Below are 26,869 nucleotides of genomic sequence, written 5' to 3'. Positions count from 1 at the left end.
GTTCTCCTCTTCCACAACGTACCTCTACTCACAGGCTGGTGGATGCCATTCTCATGCATGGCTCATGAGTACATACTTATAAATTTTACCATATAAGTTGTGTATATGTATATATTTATTTATTTTTAAATTTTTTTATTGCTGTGACATTGGTTTGTAACATTATATAAATTTCAGATGTACATTGTTACATATTTCGATTCATGTGTAGATTACATCGTGTTCACCACCCAAAGACTAATTACCATCCATCACCACACACATGTGCCTAATCACCCCTTTTCCCCCACTTCCTCCCCTCTTCCCCTCTGGTAACCACTAACTCAATCTCTGTTTCTATGTGTTTGTTTGCTGTTGTTTTTATCTTCTACTTATGAGTGAGATCATACGGTATTTGACTTTCTCCCTCTGACTTATTTCACTTAGTATAATACCCTCAAGGTCCATCCATGTCGTCACAAATGGCTGAAGTTCATAATTTCTTATGGCTGAGTAGTATTCCATTGTGTGTATATATCACATCTTCATCCATTTGTCCCTTGATGGGCACCTAAGTTGCTTCCAAGTCTTGGTTATTGTGTATAATGCTGCAATGAGGATAGGGGTGCATGTATCTTTATACATTTGTGTCTTCATGTTCTTTGGAAAAATATCCAACAGTGGAATAGATGGGTCATATGGTAGATCTATTCTTAACTTTTTGAGGAATCTCCATACTGTTTTCTATAGTGGCTGCACCAGTTTGCACTCCCACCAACAGTGTATGATGGTTCCCTTTTCTCCACATCCTCTCCAACACTTATTGTTTCCTGTCTTGTTAATTATAGCCATTCTGACGGGACTGAGGTGATATCTTATTGTAGTTTTTGTTTGCATTTCCCTGATAATTAATGATGTTGAACATCTTTTTATGTGCCTGTTGGCCATCCATATGTCTTCTTTGGAGAAATGTCTGTTCAGATCTTTTGCCCATTTTCTAATTGGGTTGTTGGTTTTTTTGTTGTTGAGATGTATGAGTTCTTTGTATATTTTGGATATGAACCCCTTATCAGACATACGGTTTGCAAATATCTTCTCCCAATTGTTAGGTTGTCTTTTGTTTTGATGATGGTTTCCTTTGCTGTGCAGAAACTTTTTATTTTGATGTAGTCCCATTTATTTATTTTTTCTATCGTTTCCCTTGGTCGGTCAGACATTGTACTTGAAAAAATGCTGCTAACACCAATGTTGAAGAGGGTACTGCCTATGCTTTCTTCTAGAACTTTAATGATTTTCGGTCTTACATTCAAGACTTTAATCCATTTTGAGTTAATTTTTGCGTATGGCATAAGACAATCTTCTACTTTCATTCTTTGGCATGTGGCTGTCCAGTTTTCCCAACATCATTTACTGAACAGACTTTCCTTTCTCCATTGTATGTTCTTGGCTCCCTTGTCAAAAATGAGCTCTCCATAGATATGTGGATTTATTTCTGGGCTCTTGATTTGTTCCACTGATCTGTATGTCTATTTTTGTGCCAGTACCATACTGTTTTGTTTACTATAGCTTTGTGGTATATTTTGAAATCAGGGAGTGTGATACCTCCAGCTTTATTCTTTTTTTCTCAAGATTCCTTTGGCTGTTCTGGGTCTTTTGTTGTTCCATACAGATTTTAGGATTCTTTGTTTTATTTCTGTGAAAAATGTTGGAACTTTGATAGGGATTGCATTGAATCTGTATATTGCTTTAGGAAGTATGGACATTTTAACTATGTTAATTCTTCCAACCCAAGAGCATGGAATATCTTTCCATTTCTTTGTGTCTTCTTCAATTTCTTTCAACAATCTTTTATAGTTTTCAGTGTACAGATCTTTCACCTCTTTGGTTAAGTTTATTCCTAGATATTTTATTCTTTATGTTGGAATTGTAAATTGGATTGTATTCTTAATTTCTTTTTCTGCTACTTTGTTGTTAGAGTTTAAAAACATGACTGATTTTTGTATGTTGATTTGTATCTTGCTACTTTACTGTATTCATTTATTATTTCTAACAGTTTTTTGGTAGATTCTTTAGGGTTTTCTAAATATAAAATCATGTCATCTGCAAATAGTGACAGTTTCACTTCTTCCTTTCCAATTTGGATCACTTCTACTTCTTTTTCTTGACTGATTGCTCTGGCTAGGACTTCCAATACTATGTTAAATAGGAGTGGTAAAAGTGGGCATCCTTGTCTGGTTCTTGTTCTTAGAGGGATAGCTTTCCGTTTTTGTCCATTGAGAATGATATTAGCTGTAGGTTTGTCACATATGGCCTTTATCATGTTGAGGTATTTTCCTTCTATACTCTCTTTTTCAGAGTTTTTATCTTGTCAAATGCTTTCCCTGCATCTATTGAGATGATCATGTCATTTTTGTTATTCATTTTGTTAATGTGGTGTATCATGTTGATAGATTTTTGGATGTTGAACCATCCCTGCATCCCTGGGATGAAACCCACTTGATCATGATGTATGATCTTTTTAATGTATTGTTGTATTTGACTTGCTAGTATTTTGTTGAGGATTTTTGCATGGATGTTCATCAGTGATATTGTCCTGTAATTTTCTCTTTTTGTGATGTCGTTGTCTGGTTTTGTATCAGGGTATTGTTGACTTCATAGAATGAGGTGGGAAGCTTCCCCTCTTCTTCACTTTTTTGGAAGAGTTTGAGAAAGATAGGTATTAAGACTTGTTGGATGTTTGGTAGAATTCACCAAGGAAGGTGTCTGGTCCTGGACTTTTATTTCGGGGGAGGCTTTTGATTACTGTTTTGATCTCCTTACTGGTGATTGGTCTATTCAAATTTCTATTTCTTCTTGATTCAGTTTTGGAAGGTTGTATGATTCTAAGAATTTATCCATTTCTTCTTGGTTATCCAATTTGTTGACATATAGCTTTTTGTAGTATTCTCTTATAATCTTTTGCATTTCTGAGGTGTCTGTTGTAATTTATCCTCTTTCATTTCTGATTTTATGTATTTGAGCCTTCTCTCTTTTTTCTTGGTGAGTCTAGCTAAAAGTTCATCAATTTTGTTTATCTTTTCAAAGAACCAGCTCTTGGTTTCATTGATTTTTTTTTTCTATTGTTTTCTTAGTCTCTATTTCATTTATTTCTGCTCTGATTTTTAGTATTTTACTCCTTCTACTGATTTTGGGCTTTGTTTGCTCACTGTTAGATTGTTCATTTGGGATTTTTCTGGTTTGTTGAGGTAAGTCTGAATTGCTATAAACTTCCCACTTAGAACTGCTTTTACTGTATCTCATAGATAATGGCATGTTGTATTTTCATTTTCATTTGTCTCCAGGTAGTATTCAATTTCTCCTTTAACTTCTTCATTGACCCAATCATTGTTCAGTAGCATTTTGTTTAATCCTAACATGTTTGTGGCTTTTCTGATTTTTTTCCTGTGTTGATTTCTAGTTTCACACCTTTGTGGTCAGAAACAATGCTTGGTGTTATTTCAATCTTCTTAAATTTACTGAGACTTGTTTTGTGGCATAATATGTGATCAATACTGGAGAATGTTTCATGTGCATTTGGAAAGAATGTGTATTCTGTGGTTTTTGGATGGAATGTTCTATATATATCTACTAAGTCCATCTGGTCTAATGTCTCATTTAAGGCCAATGTTTCCTTATTGATCTTCTGTTTGGATGACCCATCCATTGTTGTAAGCAGAGTGTTAGAGTCCCCTACTATTATTGTGTTAGTGTCTGTTTCTCCTTTTATGTCTGATAATAAGTGCTTTATATATTTAGGTGTTCTTATGGTGGGTGCATAGATATTTATATGTGTTATATCCTCTTGTTGGATTGTTCCCTTTATTATTGTGTAGTGTCCTTCTTTGTCTCTTGTGACAGTTTTTGTTTTAAAGTCTATTTTGTCTCATATAACTACTGCTACTCCAGCTTTAGTTTCTTTATCATTTGCTTTGGGTATCTTTTCCATTGCTTCACTTTCAGTTTGTGCGTGTCTTTAGGTCTGAAGTGTATCTCTTGTATGCAGCATATATATGGTTCTTCCTTTTTGATCCAATTGGCCACCCTCTGCCTTTTGATTGGAGCATTTAGTCCATTGACATTTATTTATTTATTTATTTATTTATTTATTTATTTTTGAGGAAGATTAGCCCTGAGCTAACTGCTGCCAATCCTCCTCTTTTTTGCTGAGGAAGCCTGGCCCTGAGCTAACATCTGTGCTCATCTTCCTCTACTTTATATGTGGGACGCCTTACCACAGCATGGCATGCCAAGCGGTGCCACGTCCGCACCCAGGATCCAAACTGGTGAACCTCGGGCTGCTGAGAAGTGGAACATGCGAACTTAACCACTGGGCCAGCAGGCCGGCCCCTCCATTGACATTTAAAGTAGCTATTGATAAGAATGTACTTATTGCATTTTGTTACTTTTTTCTGGGTGTTTTAGTAATTCTTCTCTTTCCTTTCTTCTTCTCTTGCTCTCTTCCCTTGTGGTTTGATGGCTTCCTTTAGTATTATGTTTGGGTTCCTTTCTCTTAATTATTTGTGTATTTATTATATGTTTCTGGTTCATTATTTTGTATTTTACCATTTCATTTTACCATATATGTAATATATATTTTACTATGCATGTATTTATCTGTAAATCATTAGCAACACACTGTACCTATAATTTTCAAATTTTCTCTTTTCACTCAATATTATGTTTTTCAGATTTCTTTCCATTTTTACTCATCTAGTTAATCATCACTGATTCTCCAACTCTGGTAAAGAAAATTTTTAAAAAATTTTTCAATCTATCACAAACCATATGTCTAATTAAAATATAATAAAAGTGGATTATTAGAAAAGTATGATAAAACAAAGATGTACTGGGGGCTGGCCCTGGTGGCTTAGTGGTTAAGTTTGGCATGCTCCACTTCAGCAGCCCAAGTTTGGTTCCTGGGTGCAGATCTACACCACTCATCGGGGGCCAGACTGTGGGAGCAACCCACATACAAAATAGAGGAAGATTGTCACAGATGTTAGCTCAGGGTGAATCTCCCTCAGCAAAGGGGAAAAAAAACAGCAACAAAGATGTACTAAACATAAGTCCTACATTTTTATTATCACATTTAACAGATAAAAATTACTCAAGCTACTATAAAAGTTTCTAAATGCTTACTCTCAATTTTAGTACCCACCTTGGCACAGATTGGTAATAAATAGTTTGCCAGCTGACACTGGTGGAGCCTAACTCCCCACCCCTTAAGTGAGGGCCGTGCATAGTGACGTCCTTCCAAAGAGAACAGTGTGGTTGGGGTTGGGAGGTGAGGAAGAATAACTTTACACTAGAGAAATCTGACAAGTACTAGCATAGGTAGTCATAAAATATACCATTTTATTTTTCTACTTTTAAAATAATAGCTTTATTAAAATATATTTCATATACTATACAATTCTCCCATTTGAAATGTACACTTTAATAGTTTTTGATATAGTCACAAGTTGGGTAACCATCACCACAATCAATTTTCATCACCCCAAAAGAACGCTGTACTCACTAGCAGACACTTCCCATTTTCCCCTAAACTCCCCCATCTCAGCCTGAGGAAACTACAAATCTACTTTCTGTCTCCACACACTCACCTTTTCTGGTGAGAGAGGACATCTTCATCTTGTTTCTGATCTTAGGAGGAAAGCATTTGTTCTTTGACCATTAAGCACTATGGGTTTTTCATAGATGGCCTTAATCAGGTTGAGGAAATTCCCTTCTGCTTCTAATTTGTGAGTGCTTTTACCAGGAAGGATGTTGAGTTTTGTCAAATTTGTTTTCTCTATCTCTTGAGATGATCATGTGACTTTTGCTTTTTTGGTCTATTGCTATGATGTATTACATTAATTGATTTTGAGATGTCAAAGCTTGCATTCCTGAAATAAATTCCACTTGGTAATGGTATACAATCCGTTTTATAGGTTGCTGGATTCAACTTCCCAGTATTTTATTGAGGATTTTTTCACCTGTATTCTGAAGAGGTATTAGTCTGTAGTTTTCTTTTCTGGTGATATCTTTTTCTCGTTTTGGTATTAGCATGGGACCAGACTCATAGAATGAGTTGGGAAGTATTCCCTCCCTTTCTGTTTTTTGGAAGAGTTTGTGAAGAACTGGGATTAATTCTTCTTTAAATGTTTGGTGGAATGCACTAGGGAAGCCACGTGGACTTTGGCTTTGCTTTGTGGGTAGTTTTATATTTATCTTTGCAACCTCTTCGTTTATTGTCTATTATAGGTCTATTCAGATTTTCTATTTCTTTTTCCTTAAAGTATGCTTTTTTTTTTTTTTGGTGAGGAAGATTGGCCCTGAGCTAATTTCTCTGGCCCTGAGCAATCTTCCTCACTTTTTTTCCCTCCCCAAAGCCCCAGTACATAGTTGTATGTCCTAGTTGTAGGTCATTTTAGTTCTTCTATGTGGGATGCTGCTACAGCATGGCTTGATGAGCGGTATGCAGGTCTGCACCCAGGATCTGAACTGGCGAATTCTGGGCTGCCAAAGCACAGCACATAAACTTAACCACTCACCACTGTGCTGGCCCTTCTATTTCTTTCTAAGACAGTTTCAGTAAGTTCTGTCCTTCCTGGATTTTGTCCATTTCATCTAATCTATGTCATTTGTTAGCATACAGTTGTTCATAGTTCTCCCTTGTAAATCTTTTCATTTCTGTAAGATTGATAGTAATGTCTCCTTGTTTGTTTCTTAACTATTTTTTTTAAAGATTGGCACCTGTGCTAACATCTGTTGCCAATCCTTTTTTTTTTCTCCCCAAAGCCCCCAGGTACATAGTAGTATATTGTAGTTGTGAGTGCCTCTGGTTGTGCTATATGGGACGCTGCCTTAACATGACCTGATAGGCAGTGCCATGTCCACGCTCAGGATCCAAACCGGTGAAACCCTGGGCCCCCTAAGCAGAGTGCACGAACTTAAACACTCGGCCACGGGGTTGGCTCCTAACTCTTAATTTTTGAGTTATTTTCTCAGTGGTTACAATGGGTTTGCACTACATATCTTAACTATCACAGTCTAGCCAAGGTTAAATACTGACTTAATTCCAGTAAAATGTAACAAGTTGGCTTCCTACTTTGTGCTATTATTGTGGTGTATATTCTGTCTATGCATGTTATAAATGCAACAATACAGTGCTACAATTTTTTCCTGAAACCATCCATGGATCTCTCATTTCTAGGGTTTTCCCTCAACTCGGATTACAAACTCAGGTGAGTAGAGCATAAAGTTTTCCTCAGTCATTTCCTAAGGAGTGTGCTGCTTTTATTGACGACACTGCCATCCCTCAGTTATGGCCCTGTGCTCCAAATCAAGTCTGCCCCACTGGCAGCAAAGCTGTTGGTTTTCCTGGACAGGCCCAACCTTGTCAAATTACCATGTCAACCGATTGGGTGTGTGTATGTGTGTCCGTGGCGGGGGGGTAGTGGGTGGGTGTGTAGGAAGCAGGTGAGGTACAGAAGGCTGCAGGTGGACTCCCACTGTTGTTACTCAAAGCATTGGTACTTTGCATAAATAAGTGCTTCTCAATTTGTTGTTTTCATTAGTCAACTTATTATAGCACTGAAATGTTTGTTTTTAACAATTTTGTTCAGTTTTACAATTGCTTTTTGGGGAGAGGGTTATCAAATATGCTAATGCTGCTGCTTCTAGAAAGCCAAACATTTTGTTTTACAAAGAAAATGCTTCTAGTAAAAAAGTTAAATAATACACAGAAGAATAAAGAATAAAAACCAGTTCCTCTGTATCTCAGCTACAAACACTATTAACCTCAGTGTGAATGTCCTTTCATACTCTAGTGTATTACCATACAATTTTACATTTAGAGGACCACACGTTACAGAATGTTTTACAACCTGCTTTTTTTATTCAACAAGATAGTGGGTAACTACCTTCAGTGTTCGTGTGAATAGATTTACATCATCCATTTTAATGCCTCCACAGGATTCCATTTTATGACATAGTTGTTCTAAAATGTATTACCCAGTCCCTTATTGAGGAGGTTTAAAATGGATTCCTCTCTTTTTTCATTTCATAAACAACAACGTGATAAATGTACATCTTTGCACATTTGTCTGGGTATCTCCTTAGGATAAATTTCTACAAGAAATATTACCAGTTTTCAGAATGTGATCATTCTGATTTGGGGAATATTTTGTCAAACGACTCTCCAATTTGTGCCCCCTCCATCAATGCCTGTGTATAGCTTTTTCTCTATATTTCATAAACACTGGGCATTATTCAAAATTTTCTGTTTCCCAGGCATAATAATTGGTGTTGATAATTTATTTCTACATTTGTTTGCATTTATTTGATTACCACTGCTATTGAACGTATTTTTTTTGTTTCTATTGAATATTTGTGTCTCTTTTTCTGTGAGAATTTCTCACTTCTGTTTTTTGCCCACTTTTTCTATTGGTATTTCTCTTGTTTGCTGGAACTCTTTGTCATTTGTCATATTGTCTTTCTTCTGTTATCACCACTATAAATCCTTTTTCCATTTTTCCATGTCTTCAACTTTATAACATATTTTTCCTTTTATTGTTGGCCTTTTAAAAAAAACTTTTATTTTTATGGCAGAGCACAGGCTATGGTCAGAATGCTGAGGTTACAATTCTTGTTTGTCTATTTGTAAGCTCTGTGGCCATAGATAATGAGCAGCTCCATGCTTCAGTTTCCTCCAAGGTAAATTGTGAGTAAGGCTAGATTTACGTGAATGTTAAATGTTATAGGGTAAGAGATTTAGGATATTGCTCCCAAGTTCTTAAGGAGTCTTAGCTATTATTATTGCTATTTAATAAAATCTATAATTTTGTTCTGACTTTCTAGTTTTCATAGCCAGCCTTACCCTAAGATTTTGTGATCTAAATGTGCTTGGGCACGCTAAGATTTTAAATATATTTGCTCATACTTTATCCTTGTGCTTGTATTTATATACTATTTATAGACATATGTGTTCAATCTATTTGCATTCATTTTGGTGAGTGTGATGTGTATCAAGCATTTACTTTTTTCCAAATAACTGATTGTTTTGTTTATAGTCCATTTTATTAAACAATTACCAAATAATTTAGTAATTCGTTGCATAGTACACTTTATTTTAGCAATCTGCTTTGTATTAGATTGAGTTCTGACATATAGTTGAGCCTAACTCTGGACTCTCTCTTTTTTGTTCTAATTGTATCTGTCTGATTCTGCAACACGATTATATTACTACTATTTAATTGAAATAATTTTAATACATTTATGTCTGAGTGATCTTGTTTCCTCATCTATAAAAGTGTGAAAATAATAGTACCTATCTCAGAGAGTTTGAAAATTAACATATGTTAAGTATTTAGAACAGTTGCTCACCACTTGTCAGTTTTTCAATATATCCATATTAGCATTTGTTATAATCGTTACTCTGAAAGAATAGTTTTATGACTGATGGATTGTTGCAATAAGACCCTTCAGTGAATCGTTATCTCCCTGTATCCATGCCCCTTTGCAATTGAATTTCTTAAACTTCATCAACAGGTGGAACTTATCTTCCCGCCTCTTGGATCTTGGTGGGCCTGTGCCTTGATTTGACCAATAGAATGGTAGGAATGACCTAGTGTGGTTTGTATGCCTGGGCCTCAAGAGGCCTTAAGTTATCTGCTTTCACCCTATAGGAAATTTCGGATATCCTGCTCTATAGGATAATTGGGGTACATTGGATAACCACTAGACATGTGAGTAAAACCATTTTGGACCCTCCCTTCCCAGAGGAGATCTCAGTGCCAGCAGTTATATGAGTGACCCCAGATGACATTAGCAGAAAGACTATCCAATGGATTACAGCCCAAACTGCAGAATTGTGAACACACAAATGTCATTTGAAGCCTAGGTTTTATTCCTTTGAAATGCCACAGTAGACAACTGATACACAGACTGAAATTTCCAATTTTATTTTAAAGGTAAATAATTAAATCCACATCTCAATGACTAGAACTTTGCATTCTCCTAGAATATTTTACTCTCTCTTCTGTAATTTGTGTTTGAATTTATACTTAGTCATCATTCTGACAACAAAAATGGCTATGAAGAAATAGAAAAGATTAGAACTCACAATAATACCTAAAATAAAAATTGACAAATCATTGGATGATCTGCGAGCATTTTCTTCTGCTAATTAAGTAGAGGACAGAGCTATATTTAGAACCAATAGTGGCTCACCTGTGCCTCACCCCAAATGTCCTGGTCATCTGAAACTAAGCCACTCTTATCCTTCGCCCAGCCTTACTGCCAGCCCTTACACCCTCCCAGCCCCACTATCGAGAAAACTGCTATCAATACCGAGTTAATCATGTTATTCTGCACAGAAGTTGGCCAGTTTTTATTCGTAATATAAATTCAGGTTGCTTACAAAAGACAAATGCAGACCTCTATTGCTTTAGGGAATATACCAGAATAAAATATGGTAATCAGCATTTCCAAATCAGTAGCTATTATTTTTATGTAGCCAAATCTATTAAACTATATTGCTCTATTACGCATAAAAGAGGTTCTGAAATCCAAAATTTTAAGCATATTTGCATACATTTTTCTTCTGGTACTATGCCCCTTACTTGGTGTGTGACATTTTATTTCAGAATTGAGAGAAAAGAATAACTGACAAACTTTAGGACATCAAGAAGAAAATTAAGACCAACATAGAAATGAGCAGACTGGAATTTTCCTTAAAGTAGTTCCTGAAAGAAAGACAATCAGGTAGGCTGATCTCTGGCATGTCTAAAAAGAGAAAACCTAGGAAATAAGCAAAATTAATAATGATAAAGTTCTTTGGTAACAGTTGCAGAAAAGATAGTCTGATAATTCAACCACAGGATAGGGCATTTTAAGCTTTTGTGTTGGATGAAAAAGAAAGTAAATTGGCTAGAATTCAATCTCCTAAATCAAAAATGTCACATCTCTCCAATTTTCAGTAGCAGAATTATTTAGTGTAGAGAAATATTACTTAAAATAATAGTGAATGTTTCACTCTTTATGATAATTTTGATATTTCTTATTATTTTTCTAGATGTCAATCATGAGAAAGTTCTTTTCGTAATTTATCTGAGAAGGTGCCATCCCATATTTGTCTAAATCAAGATGAGATGGTAATATTTTTTTTCCAATTTCACTAAGAAAAATCTTTAGGAGACCATGATATAGTTTGATGATTTAACTTGATTTTCTGCCACATGTCCCTTTCCTAGCAGTGAATGGCAACCATTCTCCTTCCTCTGCTGGATTGCACAGCCAGGAGCACAGTCTGCTCCTGGCTGTGCAATCCGCTTGATGGCAGAGTTCTCTGGGATTTCTCTGGGATTTCTTCTGTCGTTAACGTACTAAGAGAGCTTCCCAGTAAGATGGAGGCCAGGGCAATTGCACCAGTCTGTCACACCTATGGATCTTCCTTTCTCACCCCTCCAACACCTCTCATAATCCATACATCCTAAAATATAAAAGCGTGCATCATGTACATGGCATGGCACTTAGTTCTCAGGCTTCTGTGTGTGTGTGTGTGTGTGAAAGCATTTATAGTACATGTGTGTGTGTATTTAGACCAGCATACAAAAACTTCGAAGAATTTTTATAACTTGAATATAGCATTTTGTGGTTTGCAAAGTACGTTAACATCAACCATCACATTTTACATTTTCTTACCTTACACATATTTGAGGTAGGGAAAGCAAGAAGTCATTGCTTCATACTATGGAGAAATGACTGTGAACGAAAACAGCTAAGAGACATGTCCAAGGTTATAGAGTAAAGGAGGAACACAGGTGGGGCACCTGAGTCCCTGACAAATGCTTTTTTGCTGTGCTGGCCCTACAGATGGGAAATACATTTTCATGATGCCCAAATGGATGCAGCTGAAGATGGATACTCTTCTCTTTACTCTTTCTTTTTTGAAGCACTTCTCTTTGAGAAACATGTCCATTGTAACCTGGGTAACATTATATAGGAATATATTAGGGTTAAATTTCATTACTATATAGCATATATTTTATTTTTCTGAGTACCAATACCCATTAAAAGTGAGCTTCTAGAGTGTCATTGGCTTGTACAATTTTGAGAAAGAGTTCTGACAGAACATGCTACACTCATCCCTGCTAAACACACACACACCACCCCCCACTCCCACATATACCCTATGTAGTGTATCAGAAGTTAAAAAATAAAAAAATATTAATTAGTTAATTGTTGAAGCCCTTTAGGCTTAAACGTCCAACCAGCTATCTGTCTAATTTAGTCTCAAATAAAAATATCAGAGTTCATGTTGCCCCTACCCACCACACTTTTTTTTTTATAGAAAAGCACTTGAATTTTATTTGATACTTTAAATGTTTTTGAAAATATTAATAAACATGAGCTGTATTTGGAGGTGGATGACAGACATGCTTTTAATATAGAATTTTCATCCTAGAATATGACTTCCTCCAAAAGGAAAATCTTAGTCCTCTTCCTACAGGTAGGTTCCAATGAGAATGCATGAAAAACAGGTGGGAGACAGTCCCCAGAGGAGACCTGAAGTTTCTTTAAGAACAGGCTGCTACTACTTCCTGTGAGGTTCGTAAAGCACCTTTCCTTTCGCTTAGTTGTCTGGGGTGAAGTCAAAGGGCTCAAAGTCTTTCCAGAAGTGGTGGACCAGGGTGTTCTCCTCATCGTTGCTGATCTAACACTGTCTCCAGTCAGGAATATGAAGGATGGCTTTATTGTCCAGGATCTCCTTTCCAACCTGCAAAGGAAAATTCTTTTTAATTCTGTGGAAAAGCTTCTCTCCTGTGTCAAGTTCAACACAAAAATAGTCTGCTCCTGGCTGTGCAATCCGCTTGATGGCAGAGTTCTCTGGGATTTCTCTGGGATTTCTTCTGTCGTTAAATGAGGCATCTTTAATGTCATCAGAAGTGTAGTGGAATGACCTGTAGCTGAAGGTGATGGCTCTTATAGTCTCTCTAGAACAGAACATAATGTTTCCACCACCTCTGCAGAATGCTTCACCAATGACTAGTAGTGTCCCATGGGCAGGCTGAGGACAGTCAGCAGATAAGCCTCCTTTGACCAGGGCAAGGTAGCAATGTGTGCCGATGTAGACCAGCAAACGCTTTTCCACTTCAGGGTTGGCAGGGCAAAATCAGCAAGGTCTTGGAGGCTGGGGAGGTTTGAGGCTGGTTTGGATGAGGAGAAGACTTGCTATCTCTACCTGCGGACGAATGCTTCCTTCCCTTCTTCGGTGTACCTTTGCCATCTTACAGAAGAACAGAGTAGTTATAGGTGACTAAAGAGATGATTAAAAATGTACATATAGGGCCAGACCGATGGTGTAGTGGTTAAGTTCTCAGGCTCCGCTTTGGAGGCCCAGGGTTCACAGGTTCCAATCCCGGTCGCAGACCTAGCACCACTCATCAAGCCATGCTGTGGCAGCATCCCACATAAAACAGAGGAAGATTGGCAAAAGATGTTAGCTCAGGGCCAATGTTCCTCACACACATACAAAATGTACATATAGCCTTGAAAAAATTATTGGTCACATAAGCAGGAATGATTTCATCTTCTGCGTGTGGGTTGGATATAAAACACCTATGTAATTTTCACCGTCATTATTGTGAGCCAGCCTTGTGGAAGTGGGAGAGAGCCATCTGCTCCACAAAGGTGATTATGAATAACACATAACAAAGTCTCATTCAGCCAGCACTGATTGGGGCAGAATTACACGGTGATCAATGACTGAGCTTGAAGATCAGAAAGGCTGGCTTTGCCTAGGGGCTCTCCCACTTCACCACCATTGTGACCTCAGACAATTGTTGAGCCTCTTTTAGTTTTTGTCCTTTCAACTGAAAAATGAAAATAACAGTATCTACTTCATAGAGTTCTTGTGAGAATTAAATAGAAAAATGCATGCATGGCACATAATAAACATTCAATAAGTGGTTGCTGTTTTAAGAAATTTGCCAACAATTTCATAAACAAGATTTCCTACTGATTCAAGAGCTCACAGAAATTTTTAAAACATTCCTGAGACTTTTGTTATTTGCCATAAAACTTAATATAAACACTAATGATGTGAATATTCTTGTCTGTTATAATGTTGCTGTTAGAGTCATTCCAGAACTTTCCAACCCTACATTTCTTACTTCTCTCCTAGTCCAAGCTTCTGGATATTCTGCCAAATTTCCTCAAACCATGACTTCTTTACACTGAGAAAAATCCTTTTGCTGCTCTTCTGTTCAGTGTTTCAGGGCCCTGATCCCTGCAAACTTGATTTCCTACACCCCCTTTGCCACTTATTTTCTAGAGAGATGTGGCTAAAGGGAGACAAAACTGGGAAATTGGAGGACTAGGGAAGGGAAGCCAAGTGACTTCTTTGCCTTCTCTCTTGGCTTTGGGCTGCAATTCTAGCACAGACTGAGTCTCCATAATTCACCTCTCTCTGGCAGACCTTCTCTCTGTGCCCACAATTTCTGTAGGGCACATGCCTGCCCTGATCCCACTTCCCAGTTGGACCCTGCTTTGGTGAGCGTCTGCTCCTCTGTGGTTCCATCTTCCGTCTGGATGCTCTGTTTTCTCGGGCCATTGGTAGCATCATCTCATTTGTCTCTCCAGCTCTAGATAGCTTTTGTCTGAAGCTTATCTCTGGGTGTCAATGAGAAACTCTGTGTGTCCTCACTCTCTCCTGACTGTCTTTCAGCTCTTATTCTTTGCACCTGGTAGCCTGTATTAATGTCCTCTATTAAAGTACTTGGTCTGGATTCTCCTCCTAATTAGATATGATTGATTCAATCATGGTAATTTCACAGCTGTTTTCTAAGCAACTGACCTAGTATTGATATGTGATTTTTATTGAATTTTGAATTCCGGAGGACATTTTAAAAAGGTGAATATTGAACTATTCCTTATTTCTTTTTTTATTCAAAAAAGTCAAAAAATACCTGCTCCAGACTTTGATAACTCATTTTACTAGCAAATACTCATATAGAAGAAATTTTGTGCCCAAGACCGATTGCTGAAAAAATACAATGAAGTCCAAGACATGGCCACATCCCCAAGGGAGGAAGAAAATACTCTATTTTCTTCACTTATTATTGTTAGTATTATAGCTCCTGATATTTAGGAGTTTGAAGTAGGAATGACTCAATTGCTTTCAAGTTTATCCTAAATTAAAAGAGCTTGGAATTCTAATCCTCAAACTTTATGTATTAAGATCGTTTATTTTTCTTGTGCCCTTCACCCATGTAGTTCCTGCAAATCAAATAAGCAAATGAAAATAATACTAATCAAATACTAAAAAACAATTATAACTAATAGCAGGAAATAAATGTTCTGCTTAATCATAGGGAATCTCAAAAAATAAGCCTGATATTTCCAAATTTCTGCTTAAGTCATTGCAAAAGAATCAAACTTGACTTCCTTCGACTTTGTAGACCTTCTGGAATTCAAAGGAGAAACAGCTGCCAAAGCAAAAAAGGTGGATTGAATTCTGAAGTTTAGGAAAATCGTATTAACCTGGCATCTCAAATAAAACACAACCAGATTCTCCTCGGCCATCAGGGGACCACATACTTAAGCCTTCATCTTTGTGCAGATGGGTTACATTCAATAGGAAACACAGCGTGGAACAGTTAGTGTGTCCTGAGATGGACGTCTTTGTTTATTTGCCTGAATTGTTCTTTTCTGTTCCCCATGATGGAAAATGTCATCAATAAATCAGGGTTTTGGAATTTATCTAAAGTTGTACAATATCTGCTCTGATAGATTTATGTGACCACTATGTAAATAAATAAGTTTATTAAATTGACCAACTTAGGCAAACGCGCACGGAGGTCAGCTAAGAATTACCTGTCTGAATTGGTGCAGCTGGTGCTTAGCAAATGTTATTGACCTTGAAAAATATCACAACTCGCCAACAGTAATGAAGCTCTAATTTTTAAAAAATGGTTACTCAGGAAGGAAACCTACACTAATGAGAGCATTTCTCAAAACTGTCTGTCAAAGTAATATATCCATAAAATTGAGTCGTTTAGGAAAAAATGCAGTGTTTTAATGATACATAGTTTATAAAAGAAGAAACTAGGCCCAGGACTTAGCTTTGGATTCCATCATTATAAAAATGTAATATAGTAATGGACAAATACGTTGAAAGCTTGATGCAATTATAAAAGCAATTAAGAAATATCATATGCGAAGGGATAAATTAATACCATGCTTATTTACTTAATTTTTTAAATTAATAGACTACTTTTTTGAGCAGTTTTAGGTTTCCAGAAAATTGAGCGGAAAATACAAAGAATTCCCATGCACTCCTTCTCTCCTCTGAACACAGTTTCCCTTATTATTAACATCTTGCATTAGTGGGAACATTTGTTACCGTTGATGAGCTCGTATGGATACGTTATTGTTAACTGAAGTTCATAGTTTACATTAAGATTTACTGTTTGTGTTCTATATTCTCTGGGTTTTGGCAAATGTATAATGACATATGTCCACATTACAGTATCATCCAGAATAGTTTCATTGCCCTAAAAATCCCCTCTGCCCCACCTATCCATCCTTCCTTTCCTCCCCACAAACCCCTGGCAACCACCAATATTTTTGTTGTCTCCATAGTTTCACCTTTTCCAGAATATCGTATGATTGGAATCATACAGTATGTAGACTTTCAGATTGAATTCTTTCACTTAACAATATGCATTTCAGGTTCCTCTATGTCTTCTTGTGGCTTGGTAGCTCATTCATTTTTATTGCTGACTATTACTCTCTTGTATGGATGTACCACAGTTTGTTTATCCATTCACCTGTTGAAGGACATTTTACTTGTTTCAAAGTTTTGGCAATTATGAATAAAGCTACTATGACTGTTCTTGTGCAGATTATTGTTTAGATGTGTGTTTATAACTCTTTTGGATGTTTCTGGGATTTTTTTTTTTTTTTCCTGAGGAAGCTCAGCCCTGAGCTAACCACTGCCAATCCTCCTCCTTTTGCTGAGGAAGACCAGCTCTGAGCTAACATCCGTGCCCATATTCCTCTACTTTATACGTGGGATGCCTACCACAGCATGGCTTGCCAAGCGGTGCCATGTCCGCACCTGGGATCTGAACTGGCGAACCCCTGGCCGCCGAGAAGTGGAACATGAGCACTTAACTGCTGCACCACAGGGCCGGCCCCTATTTCTGGGATTTTTAACATTCATGACAGTTCTATAAAAACTTTATGCTATAAATTTAAAAATATCAACTAAGTTGACAAATTCCCAGAAAATGTATGTATTAGCAAATTTATCTAAAGAAGAATTAGAAGATCTGATTTGTCTTACAACTACTAAAAAATTGAATCAGTAGTCAAAGATATCCCCACTAAAAAAATTCCAAGCACAGATTCTCTACCAACAAGTTCAAACTGGTGTTCAAGGAACAAATCATTTCAGTCTTAACGATAATTTTCCAGGACACTAAAAATTTGTTTATGAGGCTGGTGTAATTTTAATACCAAAATGCAATACGGATAAGTAAGGAAAGAAAAACATGGGCAAATTTTATTTGTAAAACATAGATGCAAAAATCATAATAATATGCTAACAAAAAGAATTTAGAACATATATAGAAAGCATAATGGTATAATCCACGATTACAAAGTTGGGTTTATTTCAGGAAGATAAGGTTGTATTAATATTAAAAAGTAAATTAATATAATTTGCCATATTACAAGATTAAAAGACCTCAATGATTTCAGAAAAAGCACTTGATAAAATACAGTATCCATTGATGTTGATGTACTTGGCAAATTAGAAACAGAAGGGAACTTTCTTAATCTGACTGAAAATCAACAGTCAACTTTTTACACAGTAAGAACACACTGAAGGCTCTACTTCTGAATTTGGGAAGAAGACCGAGATTCTAAGCATTATCTCTTTTGTTCAATATTTTACCAGTGTTTCTAGCCAGTGCAGTATGACAAGAAAAAGAAGTGGATAAGGATTGGAAAGAACAAAGGAATAAACACTCATTTGCAAATCATACAACTGTGTACAAGGAATAACTAAAAGCACCCACAAATAAATTATTCCACAAACAAATTAATAAAATAGGAAGGCAAATTTGCTAAATAAAAATCCGCATAGTGGGGGCCAGCCCAGTGGCATAGTGGTTAAGTTTGCATGCTCCACTTTGGCGGCCTGGGGTTTGCAGGTTCGGCTCCTGGTCACAGACCTACCACTTCTCATCAAACCACGCTGTGATGGCATCCCACTTAAAACAGAGGAAGATTGGCACAGATGTTAGCTCACCAACAATCTTCCTCACACACACACACAAAATTCATAAAGTAAAATAACCGTAATAAATAGTAAGAATACAAACAAAATATTTAAAGATGCTATTTATCATACTATGCATATCAACTACATAAAAATATATATAACAGAATTTGTTCAAGAACTCTGAGGAAATTTTTAAAAATTAATTGAAAGACATTAAAGTCTACCTAGATAAATGAAAAGATATATTATATTAGTGGATTTTACTCCTTAAATGATTTATAGATTGAATGCAATCCTAGTGAAAATCATGGCACATTCTTTGTATAGAAATCAACCAGCTGATTCTAAAATTTATATGTAAATTCAAGAGGATGCATATAACTAAAGACAGTTTCGCAAAGGAAGAATTAGGGGCAAAGACTTGCTCTACTGGATATTAAGACTTATTACAAAACTGTAATAATTAAGATGATGTGACATGGGTACAGAGATGGACAGGCTAATGAGATAAAATGGAGAGGCCAGCTGCAGATGCATGTATATATAGATATACGTATGATAGATGGAATGGAAGATTAGTGGAGGATGAACCCACTAATCTTCCATAAATAATATTCTCTTCCATATCTCTTCCATAGATAATGTTCAGACCAAATATCTCCATAAGTACAACAAATCAAAATCCTACTTTACACCACATATAAAATAAAGTCTGGGTTGATTTAAGACCTAACTGTGAAAGGCAAGATTATCAACACAGGAAATTTTCTTTATGACGTCAGGGTAAGGAATAATCTACATCTGTCGACTTCAGGTTGGGGTACAAAAATCTGAAAAAATAAAATAGTAGACCACCAAAAATATTCACTGAATTTAATATGCCATTCTTTTATGTTTTAAGATGTAGCCACTGCATTGTATACATCAGCATTCATTCCTAAGGAAAAGCACTTCAAATGCAAAATAGTATAGCAGCAATATTTTCTTAGCATTGTGCCATAAGAAACAGAAAATTTGCGAAAATGCTTTTTTATATGCATTGTGGTAAATAAACTTATAGTATATAAATGCCTAATAGACTTTAAACATTCTTTGCCATTTACTCAATATAACTGTTTCTATTTTTTATTCAAATAATGCCACAAGTTGACATTTTATTTCTAAAATGTAAAAATAAAAATATATGAGAAGAAAGAAAGACAATAAAAACGCCAAATGAGATGCTTGTGCACCTTTGAGAATTGTTTTTCTAAGGAGTAAAACATCAAACATGACTTACTTGAATTAAAAACTACCTTCACTTCCTAAAGCTCAAGTTATTTCTTCAAATGTAATGATTTTTCTCATAAAATATTGGGTTTGATAGCAAAAACTTTCAAGAGAATTATTTCTGTAATATGTTTGGCTTAATATTGCAAAAGTTGTGTCCCTAAGAAACTGTGTGTTACCAAAAACAATTCTTTAACAGAGAAAAGAGAGTTATGGACTAGAGAGTTTCAATCTTGCAATCACTAGGTGAATTTCTCTATAGGAATTTCAATGATGATAGTGTTTTTGAGGTATTATGAACTGAATTTTTTGTCCCCTCCAAGTTTATATGTTGAAGCCCTAAACCCCAGTGTGACTGTAATTGGAGACAGGACCTGTGAGGAGGTGATAGAGACTAAACAAGGTCATAAGGATGGGACCCCAGTCCAGCAGGGCTGGTGCTCTTATAAGAACAGGAAGAGACACCAGAGCTCGCTGCGCCATGTGAGGACGCAGTGAAAAGGTGACGCTCTGCAAGCTAGGAAGAGAGCTCTCATCAGGAACTGAATCAGCCAGCACCTTGATCTTGGACTTCCCAGTCTCCAGAAGTGTGAGAAAATAAATTTCTCTTGTTCAAGCCACCCAGTCTATGGCATTTTGTTACGACAGCCCAAGCTGGCTAAGACGAGAGCTAAAAATGCATAGCTGAAGAGTCTAAACATCCGGCTAAATGTAGCATTTATGATATTTAGCGTTTGCTTCATAGTAATGGCCTTTTCTGTCACCATCAGCAATATAATTAGCATAGTTTCTTACAAACACTAGTTATTTCATCTTTATCATTATTTTATAAACTAGCTTTGCTATTTAACTAACCATCCTGAAACTTAATGAATTAAAACAATATCCGTTTATTTAGCTCACAATCTTTTGGGTTAGCATGCTGATCACAGCTGGGGAGATCTTCTCATCTTCTAATTCTGTTCTTAGCTGGGATTCCTCATGAGTTGGCCGTCACCTGAACGTCAGCTAGGCGGATCTGGAGTTCTGTGAGGTCTGTGGCTAACACTTGCCTGTAAGTTTCTCAGGGACAGCCATATTGTTTTTCACGTTTTTATCCCTAGCATCAAACACCATATTGGGCAAATTGCAGGAGCTTAATAAACACTTATTGGACAGGTGGTACAAAGACAATGACACTGAACAAGGAATTGCTGAGAAACATGGAGCTCCTTCAGAGAGCTGACCAGTTGCTCTGCCTAAAGGGCAGGTGTTTGGAACTTTGGGCAGCAAACAAGGTGAGTTGTGTAGGTTTTGGCTAGGAGTTGATCCTGCAAGTGCAGCTACCCTGCAGCTCCTGTCAGCAGAGCTGGAGCTGCCCTGATGGAAGATTTTGCTGGCAGGAATTGTCTTATTACAGGAAGGAACGTATTGTTGAAGATCTCCAGTTCACCCCTTATTGTGCAATATTTGCTCACCTCTTCACTCGGGAGAGAGTGACAGTTTGCCACTTATAGCTACATCCATGAATAGCTCACACAATCTAGTCTTTGTTCTTACAGACAGTTATCCTGCAGGTAGGACCAATTAAGTGAAAACAATCTAAGGAATGGAAGTTGCTATGAAACACTAACAGGACAGTATTTGGGTGATATGTGAATTATCCAACAGGACCATAACCAAAGTTTGCAAATTACTTTCTTATACATTTCTATAGTGGATGCTTAAAATACCTTTTGTGAGGTGGGTAGGTGAAGTGTTATTGAATGATGATTTCCAGGTTATGTAGACAGGCTCGGAGGCTCACAGGACCTGCTTCATCTTAAGAAGAGTCTGAAACTAAGATTCAGAAAAAAATCTTAGGATTCCAAATCCGAATTTCTTTCTTATAGTCAAGGTTGCATCTCCAAAAGAAAAACTACAGTTTGAGAAATAAAGGATGCTTTTCCTTAAGTTTTGTTCCAAAGTCTGAGAAATATAGCTGTGGGCCAGCAAGGAGAAACTATTTGTGCCAAAATTCTACCGATACTCAGCAGCTTATTTACTAACTTCCTTTGAAGTTAGAGACTTTCTAGGCAGATAGTTGAGACACGGTTGCAGAAGAATCCTTCAGAATTTCCCCTTTACATTTAGCTTAACACATATTTATAAGAGAGTTTATGCGGAACTTATGGTAGTAATATGATGAGATTTTGGCCTATATTTTCCAAAACTGTTCTCAACTGAAATATATCATCTCTGAAAACCTCGCTTTAAACCTGTGTTTTTTAAGATCAAAGGAAAATTGGCATTATTTGTTGGCAAAAAGTGAAGTGGCTTTCCAAGCTTCAAAGCTGTGCAAAGTGTTTTGAAAATACAATTACACTATTCATCTGTTTTTCCCTTCAGAACCAGTGCATCATGTACGGCAGTTATGGTGCTGTGCCCTGGATGGGATGCTAAGATGTCATCTCAGCTGAAATAAATTGAAGTCCCTCATTAGATGCTAAACAGCAGCATGAGGGGAATCGGTTTCGTTTGGTCTTCCACATAAGGAGGCAATCTCCTCACATGCAAGTAAAAAATTTTGCATATTGATTGTACTTTTTGATGATTGAACTTACACATTTATAGGCTAAAAGTCATTCTTTACAAGGAAGGTGTGTAGTAAATATTTATTTCCATGATTTCCTCTAACGATTTACTACTCCAGCAAGCCAAACACTCTAGTGGCACGATTCATAACTTCTTTTCTTGTCCTAATGGTCCTGCTCTCTTATACTGATTTTATGCTTCTATAAATGCATAAATAATTTTTATTTAAAACAGCAAGGAAACTCCTCTATTCCATGTCCCATGTAAATTCCCTCCCTGTGCTTGGGGGTTGGGGGAGGGTAGGGTGACCAGTTTTCCCTGGTTTGCCTGGGACTTTCCTGGTTACAGCAATGAAAGTTCTCAGCCAAGGCAGCGCCTTAGTCCTGGGAAAAATGAATGGTTGGTAATTCGAGGGCTACCAAACCAGGACTGTTGGCATCTTGGGGATGCAGAGTTTGGCACGTGTTTTTTAATTACTTCTTAATTTGTACGTAATTTCAAATTTTCAGAGAAGTTGAAAGAATATTTCTATACACAGATATATACATATACAAACACAAATATACCTTTTACCCATATTAGTAATTGTTTATTTTTCTCCATTTGTTTAATTAAACTTCTGTTATATCTACCTACCTACCTATTTATCTATCTATATGTATTTTTTTCTTTTATTTTTGAGGAAGATTAGCCCTGAGCTAATGTCTGCTGCCAATCCTCCTCTTTTTGCTGAGGAAGACTGGCCCTGAGCTAACATCCATGCCCATCTTCCTCTACTTTATATGTGGGACGCCTACCACAGCATGGCTTGACAATTGGTGTGTAGGTCTGAACCCGGGATCTGAACCAGCAAACCCCAGGCTGCCAAAACCCCCTATCTATATGTATTTTTGATGAAGCACTTGAGAATACATGGGAGACATCATGCCCCTTTATCTCTAAAAATTCAATGGTTATTCCCTAAGAACAAGTAAAATCTCTTTCATAACCATAATATATTCAGTGTATTTATTAAAATCATGAAATTTAGCATTTATGAAATACTCTAAATCGCAATGAATTCTCATATTCAAATTTCGAGTGTCCCATACTCTCCTTTATGGCTTTTTTTCCTAGTATAGAATCTAATCCAAATACAATGCATTTTATTTAATTGTTATACTTTTTAGTCTCCTTTAGTCTAGAACAGTTTTACATCCTTTCTCTGTGTTTCTTGTCCTTGATATTTTTTGAAAAGTATAGGCCTGTAATGGAGTATAACGTCCCTCAGTTTGGATTTGTCTAGTCCCCCAGTGATTAGATTCTGGTTGTGCAGTGTTTGGGCAGGAGTACCATTGAAGTGATGCTGTGTCCTTCTCAGTGAATTATATCAGAAGATACGTGATGGTTTGTGTCAATATTGGTGATGTAGGGAAATACTTCAGATTTTCATCCTTTAGTTTTAGCGGCCATTGAGAATTTTCTAACGCCATCATTCCATCTATCTTAATTAGTTGCCATTCAATTGTCCTGCTGTCGTAAAGAAGAGCTCACCACTTGTGTTTCAATTTATAAGGAGGCACTCAGTTCACTATGAAATTTATTGTTATAATTGTCCAGTGACCTAGTTCTGTTATTTGACCCACCACTAGTGATACGGAGTTATATTCCCTGAGAAACGCAGTGATCCCAGGTCCCTGAGTCTTCTGCAAACAGAGGCAAAATGCACCTACTTCTTGTCTTTTTGCAAAAATAAGAGGAACAAGTGTTGCATGATCAGAAAGCACCTTTGAAGACTTCAGAGTATAGACACGATATATAATCCACAGGAGGACTCTTCCACAGCCTATCAGCCAACCATGTTTTGACTGCCTCCTGCCTGCTGCATGTTTTACCAGATGCTGCTTCATAGAATATTGCTTTTAATCTACATAAAGTACAGGAAGTTAGAATTCTTTGGAGAATACAGTTAGCCCCATCACTTGCCCCAAAGCGTTCTTATTAGTATTTTGAATGTTAATTGCATAGTTTTTAAGAATGTTAATTGCATGGTTTTTATGACTTACAGGACAAAACATAGCTAGTAACACTTGTTATGTATATGTGAATCCCTTTCTTGTGTCTTAGATGTTCAGAAGAGAGGCTTACACAGATAAGTCGGTTTGAAGACAGTGTTCATTTTGTGAACAAAAGAGTGGCTTTTCAGAATTGGGAAATTTATATGTATTTATAATTTGTTTTATTTCCCAGAACATTTTTAGTTGATTATTTTTATATCCGTAGGCGTACTTTACTCAGGAGGCAACAGCAAAACTGTGCTAATTAAGTGACTCAAGTTGAAAAGCCCTTAACTCAGTCTATGTCACGGGTCCTTGATCTCTACACATACACAACACTTTAGGCAGATACCACAGAAAAGAGAAGGATGTGAGGAAAGGGGAAGGGAACAAAGACTGTGTTGGACACCATGCAGAATGTCATGATAAATGTATTTGAAGCATGGTACATATTAGGAAGAAGAAATGTAAACAAAGGATCAAAAAAATTCTAACAAGTTGGATTGGTAAGGAATGAACCATACATCTCATGGAGAGTTATAGGGCCTTATCGATGTTTTACTTTTGCTGTAATCCCAGCATTTTATTGGCATCTTTGAGAAGAATGGCAAGTAGCTGGAACCAAGTTGATTTATATGTGGAGGGTTACTATTACTATGTACACAATTTCCATTTTAATGAAATGTCTGTCAATAGTAAAATAATAAAGTAGTCTCTCTCAAACTTGCCAAAATGGATTGAACACCACACATTGTCCTTTATTTTGCTTAATCTGTTTTACCTTTTCAAGGAGGGACCACCCCACTTCCATTTTCTTCCTTCCTTCCTTTCTTTCTTTCTCTTTTTCTTCCATCGACAATCCTCATCATCTCCCTTTTTGATTTAGTCATATTTCTTCTCTTTATACCATCACTGAAATGCTATATAATGAGAGCATCATGAAAAGATTAGCTCCTGAAATATGGTACGCTGACATACTGTATTCACACAATGCCTGTTTTGAGGATTTGTACAGAAGGCTTGGTCAATACCATAATGCTCAGAATCTTCCTATTCTTGGACAATAAGTGTTATCTCTGAGGGTGTGATTCAGATGTCTAAACTGTGAGAGCGGGTTCCTTGTTATGGTTTAATTGCTGCCATTATGGTGCTATGCTTTATTTCCAGTTCCAGACATACTTCCTCAGACTACCACAGAACACAGAAATTGCAAGTAATACACACCCGGGATGTTCGATTATTCCTAGCAAGAGATCCGCCCTAGAATGGGCATTTGAAATCACAGATACTCCCACAGCTTCACAAAACCCAGTTGTTAAATCTGTCTCCCTAAGGCTACTATGCTGGGGCCTATAGAGATGATATTGATTGGCTTCAATTTGGGGTGAGTTTTTGAGCATGGAGGTAGTCTGTGCTTCACATTCTCCTGGGGAAAGTCCCACTCACCAATGGGAAAGGAAGTCACAAGTGTGGAAGGTCAGCTACCTCCTCACCACTCAGGGAGAGATGGGAAGGTGGGCTGGGGAGTGGTTGAGGCCAAAGGAAGAGGATAACAATGGGCTAAGCTTTTTTTCTTTTCTATTCCCAACCACAGGCTATTCACAGAAAAGTTACCTTCACATTGTGATGTACAAGCTTTAAAAATTCTGCAACTCATTTTTAAATTCCTCCGAGAATGATAAACAATATATTTCTAGTGCCTTAATGCTTACTCTATAAGCTTTCACATATATTATTTTATTTTATCTTTACAAAAGCCTTATAAATTCTCTGTTATCCCCTTTTGTGGGAGAAGAATGAAGACTCTGAGAAGCTGTGATGTTCTTAAGATGATAGAATAAATCAGAACATTTTCGTTGGCACGTACTGTGTGTCAGCATGATGCTAGTCAGCAAGGGTAGAGCCAGGACGGAGAATGAAGGTTTAGAATTCCACATCTCCCATCCTGTCCAGTCCTTGGTGACTTGCTTCCTGATGAGTAGAGTTGATAGAACTCTTTTCAAACTTCCAGCTGCATTTCTTTCCCCCTGGGTAAAATGTCCCCTTCTTCCCTATTAAAACATGTTCCTAGTCAATGCTTCTTTTATTTCTGTCTGTGTCATTTCCCTTAGAAAGTAAACTCTCTGAGAACAAGAATTATTTTTGCTTTCTGTTGTTGTTGTTTTCATTTTATTTTATAGCAGCCATTGTGCAGTTGTGCTCATAGAAATTGTGCAATATAAAGTCCCTGTGATACATAGGGTTCCATAAATGTAATCACTAGCCTGTTGGTAATTAGAAAGTAAATCAAGATGTTTTTGAAGGAAGGGGATAAAAGTGAGCTTGAGCTGCTCCTTTCCCATGCATTTAATTATTTTAATTGATTGACATTCAGTTCTGAAGCATAAATGAGGTGGAAGTAACAGATTTGTCACAATAGGTGGGGCAAATATAATCTTAGTCTAAAATATAGTTAAATTATTTTGAATATTCAGATTTGTGGCTTGACCTTGTAGATACACATCGTGTATGTGTGTGTGTATGAAGGAAAAGAAAGTAATACTAACTATATCCAGAAATGGAAGAAATGGGATCTAGGGACAGGGAGGCTGCAGCATTTTTTTCATCCAAAACAATCTCAACCCCAACAGCAAACGTTTATGTGAGAGCTGTTTTCTGAGTGAGTTGATGAGCTCATCCTTCCTTTTCACCTTCCTTTCCAAATTGCACAGCTGAAAAG

At 36.8% G+C, this 26,869-nt stretch overlaps 1 pseudogene; it reads right to left on the bottom strand.

Moving 5' to 3' along the window:
* Nucleotides 1-12,634: 12,634 nt before the first annotated feature.
* Nucleotides 12,635-20,677, bottom strand: LOC124246697 (CWF19-like protein 1; annotated as a pseudogene).
* Between the last annotated feature and the right edge of the window lie 6,192 nt (nt 20,678-26,869).

This window comes from Equus quagga, chromosome 11, assembly GCF_021613505.1.
Source record: "Equus quagga isolate Etosha38 chromosome 11, UCLA_HA_Equagga_1.0, whole genome shotgun sequence".
In the NCBI taxonomy this organism is placed as follows: Eukaryota; Metazoa; Chordata; class Mammalia; order Perissodactyla; family Equidae; genus Equus; species Equus quagga.
This window is presented reverse-complemented; position numbering and strand designations above follow the sequence as displayed.